Below are 11,834 nucleotides of genomic sequence, written 5' to 3'. Positions count from 1 at the left end.
ACCAGACTCAAGCCAACACTTGTACCATCTGGCTGGTGGAGAACGAAAGCCAAGCTCTCAAGACAGAACAAGATGAAAGGAATATCCCATCTTGGAATTTTTCCCCCTTAGTATAAACACTGCAAAAGACAGACAAGGAAAACAAAGACTAGCAGGCTATGGATAATATTAATCAGTACCCAGGACCAAATTTACAAGAGACACAATCCAAAGAACAAATTTTTACAAACATTTTTATCTTGTCAATCTTTATTTATTATTCATTCATTCATTCACTCATTCATTCATTCATTTATTTATTTTTAAGTAATCTCTGTTTCCAACATGGGGCTCAAACTCACAACCCTGGGATCAAGAGTTGCATGTTGGACTGACTGTGCCTGCCAGGCACCCCTGCCAATCTATATTTAGAAAGAAAAAAGATAAGGGGAGACTTACTATTCTCCTTTAGGCTGGGCCTGTAGGCAGAGATCTGAGATACTGGTATGTGTAGCCTATGTGTTTCTGGGTTTATTCCTACATATTTTCTCAGTAATACAGGGTATTTCTAGGTTGTAAATTATCTTTTAATAGGTTTAAATTATTTTTGCTTGGTGTGATATACCTTCATTTACAGAATGGTGTTTCTATAGCAAGGATCAAAAACACATACAGGGGGGTGCCTGGAGGGTTCAGTTGGTGAAGCATCCGACTTCAGCTCAGGTCATGATCTCACAGTTCGTGAATTCGAGCCCCGCATGGGGCTCTGTGCTGACAATTGTGGAGCCTGGAGCCTGCTTTGGAGTCTGTGTCTCCCTCTATCTCTGCCCCACCCTTGCTTGTTCTCTCTCTCTCTCAAAAATAAATAAACATTAAAAAAATTAAGAAAAAAAGCACATACAGATATTTCATATTTGAATAAAATTACAGTGCAGTTGATTGCAATACACAGCAGCCCACTTTTCAGGACTCTTGCTGAAAGTCGGGGAAAGCATTTGAATGAATGATTACTTTCTTTGGTATTACTACATTTTATGGGTTAGACTCTGGGCAAAATCCTTCATCACCTTTTGTGGAGACTATTACTTTTTGTAGACCTATGGATTCTTTTAATTTACTTAAGAATGATGGTGCACTGACAGAAACTGGCCAATACAACAGCATGCCCTCCCCATGAGTTTGTACCATCTTGGAGGGTGACCCATTGTTTTAATTTTAAGTCCTCCTTCAGAAAGCCTGTCTCCAGGGCCTGTGGTGGGGGGTGTCTCTGCGAGAGGTGCATGTTACATACAAAATGACTAATCAAATGAGATGCCTTTATGCTCTCAAATCTACAGTTATTTCTGAAATTCATAATGTACTCATTTAGTAATTACTTAATTTCTTCATATGTTTTCCTCAGAACTACACACACACACACACACACACATATAAAAACAAGATGTTTGCACAGAAACTAAAAAATCTGCAGTGAAAGTATTCTCCAGAAATAGTGTCTGAATTGCACATGCTGATAAATCTCAGCAGCGGCTAACTTAGTTCTTCTGGAGAAGATGCCCCTCAATTCCCTAGGCTGGGTTAGGTTAGATCCTCTTTATATATATCCCCTCACCCTGAATTACACAGGAATGATCCATTTTTGTGGGTCTTCCTATTACACCCTACGCTCTATGAAAAAACACAGTCTTCCCTAACTTTATATGCCAAGTTCAGGGACAAGCACTTCAAACCAAGGCATTTATCCGAATTGAACCACTTAGTGACTCAAGTAATAAATATGAATCATGTAATCTTTGCTTTGGTGCTGGTGGATGCTCTTTCACAAGCTAGAATTTGGCCTACAGTTCTCATGTTTGGTTTGGAAAGGTTGTTACTGACCCATTTGTAACAAGTGTTTCACCTGGCCCTGGCGTTTTCAGAATTCTGCTGCTGGACTGGGTTCCAGGCACATCATATAGCCTCACCTGATGCGATGCCTCACGCCCGAGGGCAAGCAGCTGTGTTAGCTTTGTGGTCTGGGCCCTCCTGCAGGAATGACTGTACCTGGAGCTGGACTGTGAGCTTCTCTGGGGCAGAAGCCACGGTATCTGAGTGAAAATTTCCTGGGTTCAGAGCTCAGGGCGGCCACAAAGTAGGCAGCTTGGTAAATACTTGTAGTTTCCAACCAGGTGTGGCAGAATGGGTGCTTTTGTGCCACGAACAGGGCCAGGCACTGAAACAAGCCCTCCCTCCTCAAAGAAAAATCACTCGGAACCATCTTCACTCACCCCGAAGTACCGGCCCGTGTGCGCTAAGTCGCTGTGTCCAGAGCTTTCACTCATTTTAAATTCTCACAGGGGCGCCTGGGTGGCTCCGTCGGTTAAGCATTGCACTTCGGCTCCCGTCATTATCTCACAGTTCGTGGGTTCGAGCCCCAGGTCGGGCTCTGTGCGGGCAGCTCAGAGCCAGGAGCCTGCTTCCAATTCTGTGTCTCCCTTGCACTCTGCTCCTCCCCTGCTCATGCTCTCTCTTTCTCACAGAAAATGAATGATGCATTAAAAAAGAATATATATATATATTTAAATTCTCACAATCCTTTTCTTTTTCCTCCTAGGATGTGCAGTGCTTGAACGATGGACAGCTAAATCCTAGTGAGACTGTTTACACCGCGGGAGTCTCGCGGTTACGGCAATGTTATTACAGAGTTATGCTCACAATCCTTTTATTTAAAAAAAATATTGAGATACTATACAATAGAATATATTAAAGTGTCTTGAATGCACTAATCTGAACTGTATGGCACGGTACATTTTTACATTATGGATACCACCCAGGTCTAGAGACGGAACGTTCCCCGCTCCCAGGAGGCTCGCTTGTGCCTCTCACATCCCCCTGAGGTAACCATTACTCAACTTCTCTCACCAGCGGCAAGTTTTGCACTGTGGTCTGATTTGGTACACGGCGCTGGACGAGGCGCACGCTCTTCTTCCTCCCTAGACAGCATCCCGCCGAGGTTCCGGGAGACCGCTGAGCGACAGCAGCCCGCTCGCAGACCCCGCGTCGGCGGTGCGGGAGCACGCCACAATGGCTGCTCGCGCTCTCCCGCGCCGGCCTCGCCGCTTTCTCCCACCCTGCCAGGGGGTACCCCTCCCGCGCCACCGGCAGCCGGGCGTGGCCCTGGGCGCGACCGGCCGGAACGCTAGCGGCCAGAGGGGCGCTCCTGAGCCCGGGATGTGGGGCGCGCGCCCATTGGCTGAACTTTCCTCCTTGGGCCGGCCGGCAGCAGAGCCCGCCTCCCGGCCCTCTTTCGGCGTTCCCATTGGCCGTTCGCGTCCCACCCGCGCCCGCTCCCGCCCCCAGCCCGCCNGGCGCGCCAGCCAGTCACATCGCGAGGTCCGGGTCGGGGAGGCTGACGCGAGTGCGGGCCGCAGCCAATGGGCGTGCCACTACCCGTCCGCTTTTCAGCAGCCGGTCGGGGGTGGTGGAGGAGCGAGTGAGGAGAGCGCGACGGCGGCGGCAGAGCCATCGCTGGACGGCCAGGGGGATAGCGAGGCCCGAGCCTCTGAGTCTAGGTGAGAGGCAGCGACGCCGGGCGGGAGNCCTGCAGAGGGCGGGGCTGGCGAGCGGGGACGCAGGGAGGGGCCTGTTTTGCAGCCGCGGGGCCTTGGGGGCTCAGCCTGGTGTGGGGAGGCCGCACAGAAGTGGCGAAGGTGGGGTCGGGTAGTTGACGGAGGAGCGGGCTCCTTTGCTCTAGGGGGGGCATAGGCCTGTGCTCGAAGGATTTTCTGGTCTGAGGGAGGAAGAAAGTGATGGGGAAAGGGTGATGCTCAGGAAAGNATCTCCGGACAAAGGGGGACACGTGGATTTGGAGTAAGAGGCACCTACTCAAACCGGAAGGTGCCCGGGAAAAAGGTTTTGGGTGAGGTGTGGATGGAGGCTGTTTGGCTAGAAGGCGTTAGGTGGCCAGTTAGGAGAAGGTATACGAGGAGCAGAGGAGGTGGGCTTCTGTATGATAGCTAAAAGGTGTGGATCGTTTATGACTAAGTGAGCAAGAATAAGTGTGCGTTTTGGGAGAGACTGGAGAGCCGAGTGTCTCAGGTCGGAGTCAGTCCAGCCAGGTTTGTAGATTCATTCAGTTCTCATCGTGGCCCAAGCACTCGGACCTAACTTTCACTACGGAGGCTGATTGTGTCCCGGCCCCCACCTTCCCGCGACAGGTCATCTAATTGTTTTGCCACAGCAGCACACAAACTCACCCTCGCAAAAGTAAAGGCGCAAATATTGTTTGCTTTTGACTGGGTGGATTCAATTGTGGAATCCCTTGATTCTTTATGTTAAAAGAAAGTTAGAATATGTGGGTTTAAAGCGGTTGGAAGATACTTTCAGAAAATCTGCCCTGTAGGGGAGTTTCACAACTATCTAGCTGGGCGTGTGTAATATAGCATAAAAATGATGCAAGATCTCTTACAGTAACACAATGTGAATTAACATAGAAGTACAATTCTGTTACTGTAGGATCAACCACTTTGATGCAGTAAAAGTTGATTATGTATCATGCTTGTTGGGGATGTTTTTTTTTTATCCTTGAGAAGAGTTTTGTAGATAAATAGGTTCAACATTTTTTTTCACTGAGAGGAAAGAAAGACAGGGTATGTGTGTATCAATACTACTGCCACTCTGTTTAAAGCTTTGGGATTTTTATTTGTGGGATGTGGGCAGAGGTTGGGAGCAGAGAAGAGGTGGAAGAAAAGAAAGTGACCCACTGACACATCTTCAGTGGATTTAAATGGGAGGAGGTGGTAAGCACCGAGGTATAATTTCTGTTTGAGGACAAGACAAAAGGATTGTGAACAGTTTAGCACTTCTTGACAGACGAGAAGTGCTGAGGACAGAAGCCAAAGAGGGCATATGTTGTGTAGGATATTTCCTTCTTAGCCAGATCCACAAAGCATCATAGCTAATGGACCATTCTTTAGGAAGTAGAGATAATTTTCTGAAAGTAATTTCTTGGTACTGCTATTCACTGATCACATTTTACCCTTAGTATGACAATACCTAAGTGCTGAGTTCCTGAGGTGACTCAGGGCAAAGAAGTAATATGAGTGGTATGGAGTTAATCAGGGAAGGTTTCCAGGAAGAGATGAGCTTCGAGACATGTTTTGAAGTAAGAGTTTGGATATTCATTATTGGAAGACATGAGGATGACATTCAAGTAGTTTGGACAAGCTGCAAGTAACTGTGGGCCAGAATGACACAGAAAAAATGGATTTTAAGGAGAATGGAACATTTGAATGAAGAATTAAGTGTGTGGAGATCAATTAAGTCTATGGTTGTAGCTTAGTTTTAGAAATAATAGTTCTGTATGGTGCTTAGGAGAGAAGAATTTGAATAGTTGACTGTGGGGGTGCCTGGGTGGCTCAAGTCTGTTGAGCCCCTGACTTTCAGTTTCAGCTCAGGTCATGATCCCAGGGAAGTGAGATCTAGCCCTGCATTGGGCTCCATGCTGAGTGTGGAGCCTGCTTGATATTCTCTCTCTCTCTCTCTCTCTCTCTCTCTCTCTCTCTCTCTCTCTCTCTCTCTCTCCCTCTCCCTCTCCCTCTCTCCCTCCCCCTCCCTCCCTCTCCCTCCCTCCCTCTCTCTCCCTCTGCCCCACTCCCCCGCTCTCTCTAAAAAATAAATAAATAAATAAAAACCAACCCAATAGAATAGTTGATGATGGATTGGAGACAGGTAGTAAGGGTAAGAGCATGAAAATATTTTTTTTAATTTTTGTGATAAGAGAATATGTTGAAAATAAGTTGGGTTATTGAGAGGTAGATTTGGTGTTCAACCATAAAATAATCAAAAACATTTTTGAGTCGTATACTAGATTATGTTGATAATAAGAGCAAAAATTTAGGGGGTGCTACTTTGTGCCAGACACCGTTTTGAGCTTTCTGAGCTTCATCTTTCTTTGATTATCCCTGTTTCATAGATGAAGGAACTGAGATTCAGAGAGATTTAATTTGCTTGACGCCACACAGCTAATAAGTGGCAGGTTAGGACTGACAAAGTTAATCAGTAAATATTAATTGAGCATCTGCTTCATTCCAGGCACTGTGTTAAATGCTGGAGGTTCAAAGTTGACAGGCAAACCCAAAGGTTAGGCCTGAGCCATTTTTAAAGAGATTGTCAGGAATTAATAGAAGAGAGCCAGTGAAGGAAGAGAAAAAGAGGAGTTGGAGAAACTTTTGTAGACACCGAGGAATATATTGCTTTTGGAAAACTTAGGATGGAAATAGCTTTAAGAAAGAGAAAGTAGTCAGCCACAAAATATGTAGCTAAGAGACTCCAAAGAACTCCGAAGAACTATTGAGTTAAGTCAGGGAAAAAAAAATTATGTGAATTTAGCCTCAAAAACCAGAATGGAGATACTAAGATATAGGCTGGTAATTTCTCGTGTTTAGTGGCAAGTGCTCTGTACAAATTTAAAATATGGTGTTCAGATTCATAGGAAAGATGTTGATATGCTCGTTTCTAATATTTTAATCTTTGGTGAGATCATGGGTAATTTAAAAACGCTCATATTCTTTGTATTTTCCCAGTTTAAGAAAACGGGCATTACTTCTATAATTAGTGGGGGAAAGTCATTCTACTGAAATGAGCTAATAGGAAATACATGGGTAGGCTAGTCTGAACTATGTTTGAGATAGAGGGAAAGATGGTCTTATTTCAGTGTGTACTGCCGCATGTGAGATACTTTGGTAGGTACATTCCTGTTTTGGAAGTGACTAGACACATCCTGAAACTGTACATACTTAAAGATGGCATTTGTTTAATCTGAGGAATCAGGTTACTAAATCACCTTGAAGCATGGAGATACAGTCTTGGCTCTTCTGAACATTGTTTTTTCAGGGCTTAATACATGAATTTAAGGTTAAACAAAAGCAAACCACTCACTTGGTTGAGTCATTTCAACTGTGTCTTGGACTTTACACCCTTCCCTCTTCCCACACATTGGTTCTACAGTTCCTCTCTTCTAGTGAATTTGTAATGGGCTTAAGAGTTTCAGTTCAGTAAGACAATATGAAAGTGCTGAATTTACACGTAACTAACTTAAAATTTATCATTGTTTTCTGTTCCCAATTTGAAGAAAAGAGAGGAATTTCAAGATATAAACACTTCATATCAAATAATTACTCGAAAGCAAGCTAGTAGGATTTGCCCCAGGATCAGTACAGATTTATTCCAATCTCTAAAATGGAGATGGAAAAATCTTATAAGTCAAGAACAGGATCTAGTTTTTAGTTTAATTTGGCCCATAGGGATTATGGGAGGAAATATAATATTTCATCTAGGTACTGTACTGTTCCTTAAATAAATTATTACCTTTAGCTCTCATATAGTTCTCCAAGGTGGATAACCTATTACGGATGAGAGAATGAAGCTCAGAGAAATTAGAAACTTTAGAAAAAAGAAACTTTCCAAAGGTTGGAGAGCTAGGAGCAGAGCTGAGATTCAAACCTTGCTTTGTGAAACTCCAAATCTCATGCATCTAAGATCAAGGGCAAGAAATACTTATTTACACGAATACCTACAATTGAAAAAAATGCCACATAGCCTTAGGTGTTTAGCAACTGTTACATTAGAAGATGGGACTGTTGCTCTGTGTGTTTGCCCTGTGACCCTGGCTCTTAAATGATGGTGATTATTGTGTCCCTTTTAAGGGTGCATATATATATATGTTTTCATATTTTAGTATTTCTTGAAATGAAAATGTAATTTACAGAATTTATTTTAAAATGCTTATATGGGGTGTCTGGGTGTCTCAGTTGGTTCAGTGTCTGACTTCGGCTCAGGTTGTGATCTCAACAGTTTGTGAGTTCAAGCCCTGTGTTAAGCAGTGTACTGACAGCTCGGAGCCTGAAGCCTGGAGCCTTCTCTGGATTCTGTGTTTCCTTCTCTCTCTCTGCCCTTCCCCCACTTGTCCTCTGTCTCAAAAACAAATAAACATTAAAAAAATTTAAAAACATAAAATGTTTGTGCAATGGATACTGCCTTTTTTTTTTTACAAATAGTTTATTGTCAAATTAGTTTCCACATAACACCCAGTGCTCATCCCCACAAGTGCCCTCCTCCATGCCCATCCCTCCTCCCCCCCACATCCATCAGTCCTCAGTTTTTGTCAGCATTCAAGAGTCTCTCATGGTTTGCCTCTCTCCCTTTCCCCCACCATTTCCCCCCTTCTTCTCCCGGTTGGTCCTCTGTTAAGTTCCTCCTAATCCTCCTATACGTGCACACATATGATATTTGTCCTTCTCTGCCTGACTTATTTCGCTCAGCATAACACCCTCAAGGTCCATCCATGTTGCTACACATGGCCAGATTTCATTGTTTCTCATTGCCATGTAGTATTCCATGGTATAGATAAACCACATCTTCTTGATCCATTCATCTGTTGATGGACACTTAGGCTCTTTCCATGTTTTAGCTATTGTGGAGAGTGCTGCTATGAACATTGGGGTACATGTGCTCCTATGCCTCAGCATTTCTGTATCCCTTGGGTAAATTCCTAGCAGTGCTATTGCTGGGTCACAGGGGAGTTCTATTGTTAGTTTCCTTAGATACTGCCTTTTTTTAAAATTTGAAGATCTAGTTGTTTTTATTAAATAATTCATGGGATGCCTGGGTGGCTCAGTCGGTTGAGTGTATGACACTTGATTTCAGCTCAGGTCATAATCTCATGGTTTGTTAGTCTGAGCCCCACATAGGGCTCTGTACTGAGCGCGAAGCCTGTTTGGGATTCTCTGTCTTACTTTCTCTGCCCCATCTTCTCTCTCACTCTCAGAAGATTAATAAGCATTTAAAAAAACCAAAAAATGATTTACGAGTTGGACAGCACTCCCATCTAGTAAGTAGAGAGGCACTCCCAATGGCTACTGTGTCTTAAAGTCTAATGTGTGTCTCAGAATTGAGGAAGTGTGGTATATGCATGTAGTCTGGGTGTACAATGCCTTAACAGTTTGTTGTGTGCATTTTCTTCTCATTTCTTTACTTAGCTTCTGACTTTTTTTCTTTTTAGTATGCTATAATATATAGAACTGAAGTATATATTAACAATAAAATAGTCATTCTTTTTAGCTAGTGAATATTATAGTATAGAAGAAAGTTCTTTGATGTGGAAAATTCACATTGCATTGTGAATCAGCAGATCTGTGTTTTAATTTTGGTTTTGCTAGCAAGTTGATGTGTAACTTGAGGCAAGTCATTTCCCCTCTCTGAGCTTTAGTTTCCTCATCTGCAAAAATGGAGTGGGGAAGGGAGCTTTTAGACTTGTCCAGCCTGAACAAACTGTATGCCCTCTTATTAATTAAAAATGTGGACGCCTTAGATCTCTTAAAAACTGTAGTAGCTTTTTACTAATTTTTTCTTTGACTTCATCTCTTTGCATTCTCTTCTTGTCCTTTTTTTCCCATGGATCTTTGGGAGTACTGTCTGCTTCTCAATGTATTAGAGAGGATGTGTTATTTTTGACATCCTACGTTTAGTAAGACAAGATATTTGAGAAAGTAGTAGGTACTTAGTAAATAGTTAAAAATGAATATATGTTTTATCTGAGTTTAATCAAAGAATCATTTAAATAAAATATCACACAAAAAGCTGTTAAAGTTTCATTGAAAGTTAGTTCTGCCTAAAATGTTCAAATGTGTTTTGAAGTAAATTTTTCTACTCTCCACTGGGCAGAGGTACAAAGATGAAAACTACTAAACCTGTCTTTGAAAAGTTCTGTGTCCTAGTAGAAGAAGGAATCTCCTTTAAACTTTTTTATGGAAAGTTGCCAGCATAAAATGCACATCACCAACTTTAAAAGTTATAAACCTATTTTTATTTTGAAGCAAATCCCTAAAGATTTTTACCAGTTACTACTAAACAGCATGATGAGTGTAAAAATAGACATGTTACTTTAAGTGAAGTGGAAATTGTTCATATAAATTGTTCACATTTTGAGACTTGTATATTATACTATGCTAGGCAGGAGCAATTGTATAAAATAATCTGTAATTCAGGGGTGATGACCAAATATATACATATGAAGCAGAATGTGGCAACATGATATCATATACCAAAATTGATGATAGAGATTCTAAATGAGTTTTCTGAATGAAAGGATTTAGACAAGGACAAAGAACATTAGGGGGTGAGATGAGGGTGATCACATGGAGGAAGCATGTAGTTAGAAAAATCTTAACTTTAGCCTCATAGAAAAAGTTCCATCTTTTTAAAAATGTTTGTTTATTTTGAGAGAGAGCAAGAGAGCACGTGTGTGTATGTGTGAAGGGGAGGAGCAGAGAGAGGGAGAGAGAATCCCAAGCAGGCCTTTCACTTTCAGTGCAGAGCCTGATGCAGGGCTCGATCTCACGACTGTGATATCATGACCTGAGCCAAAATCAACAGTCAGTTGCTTAACTGACTGAACCACCCAGGCGTCCCTAAATCTGTATCTCTCTATATCTTTTAGGACCCTACAGCATGTTGTTGACATACTTAGATCTTAAATCGATATTTGAAAAAAGCCAATTTCTGTATTATAGATATGAACACACTGCTTTATGACTATATCACTGTCTGTGGTGAATTATTTGACATACTCCATTAAAAAGCCTTCTGAGGATCTTAGTATCGCATGTGTTAATGGATCCATTTTGTCTAGAATGTGTGTGTGTGTGCCATCATCTTTCAAATATAAATCATCTTGAGATTGTAAATGGTGCTGTGTATGCGTGTGTTTAAATGTTAACCGTTTGACAATTTTAAGATTTACTTTGAAATATCTAGTTTATATCATTATTTTTTATGGAATTTTTGCCAGAAATGTTGGCATGACAGTCACATGAGAAATCCTTGCATTTAAGGAATTTTTACCATTATATACTAGTACTTTGGAGTATTGACTTAAATACTTTGAAGTATTAATTGAGAATAAAATCTTAAAATATGTTCTGTGATGCCGAGATTTTTAGTCAAAGGTCATGAACCTCTTTGAGCATCTCCTCAAAGCTTTGTGCTTTATCTTCAGAAAAATAAACAGTAATCCCCCTTGTCCATAGTTTTGCTTTACATGATTTCAGTTACCCATGGCCAGCCCTGGTGTGGAAGCAGATGATCCTCCTTCTGACATATCAGAAAGTCATTAGTAGCCTAATACTAAGTCATGGAGCCTACGCCATTTACCTCTCTGCATCTCATCATGTAGGCATTTTATCACCTCACATTATTAGAAGAAGAATGTATACAGTACCATAAAATATTTTGAGAGAGACCACATTCACATAACTTTTGTAACTATTGGTATTATTGTTCTGTTTTATCATTATTGTTAATCTCTCATTGTGCTGAATTTATACATTAAACTTACAGGAATGTATGCATATATAGGAAAAAACAGTATGTATAGGATTTGGTGCTGTCTCCAGTTCAGGCATCCACTGGGGGTCTAGGAATTTTCGCAGTATACTTATTGCCTGTGCGTTATAGAATGGTTGAGGAATGTACCCCTTGCAGGTAAGGGGGGTTACTGTACATGCATACTTAGTTTTTCATATAATTTCAGGGGTTAATAAGATTCTCAGAACTCATTCAAATATCCGTACAGGTCTGTGGATTCAGTTTAATCAAACATCCTATAACATATATGCAGAAAGCGTACAGTGAAAATTCAAATCAAATTTATTTCTGTGTGCACTGCTCACTGTTTAGAAGCAAATGTTTTTCATTATTGAATAAAAATTATAAAACTCATTATACATATGCCTAATTTGAAAAAAGTAGACCAATTCCTTTTTTTTTAAAGATTTTATTTTATTTTTTTAAATTTTTTTTTTTTTTTTTTTTTATTT

At 41.5% G+C, this 11,834-nt stretch overlaps 1 protein-coding gene across 7 annotated transcripts in view; it reads left to right on the top strand.

Annotated features, from left to right (window-relative positions):
* Window positions 1-3,337: 3,337 nt before the first annotated feature.
* FAR1 (fatty acyl-CoA reductase 1) overlaps window positions 3,338-11,834 on the top strand; it is an 84,257-nt gene continuing 75,760 nt past the window's right edge. For 5 of the 7 annotated variants that reach the window (XM_077761161.1, XM_077761162.1, XM_077761164.1 and 2 more), the window contains exon 1: window positions 3,339-3,530. The gene's annotated coding sequence lies outside the window, so the exon portion shown is untranslated. Of the gene's footprint in view, window positions 3,531-11,834 lie in introns of all 7 variants that reach the window. The other 2 variants (XM_077761158.1, XM_077761159.1) reach the window with 2 other exon arrangements.

This window comes from Crocuta crocuta, unplaced genomic scaffold (genome assembly GCF_008692635.1).
Source record: "Crocuta crocuta isolate KB4526 unplaced genomic scaffold, BGI_CrCroc_1.0 scaffold233, whole genome shotgun sequence".
NCBI lineage: Eukaryota > Metazoa > Chordata > Mammalia > Carnivora > Hyaenidae > Crocuta > Crocuta crocuta.
The sequence above is the reverse complement of the archived record's forward strand: the minus strand, read 5'-3'. Positions and strand labels throughout refer to the sequence as shown.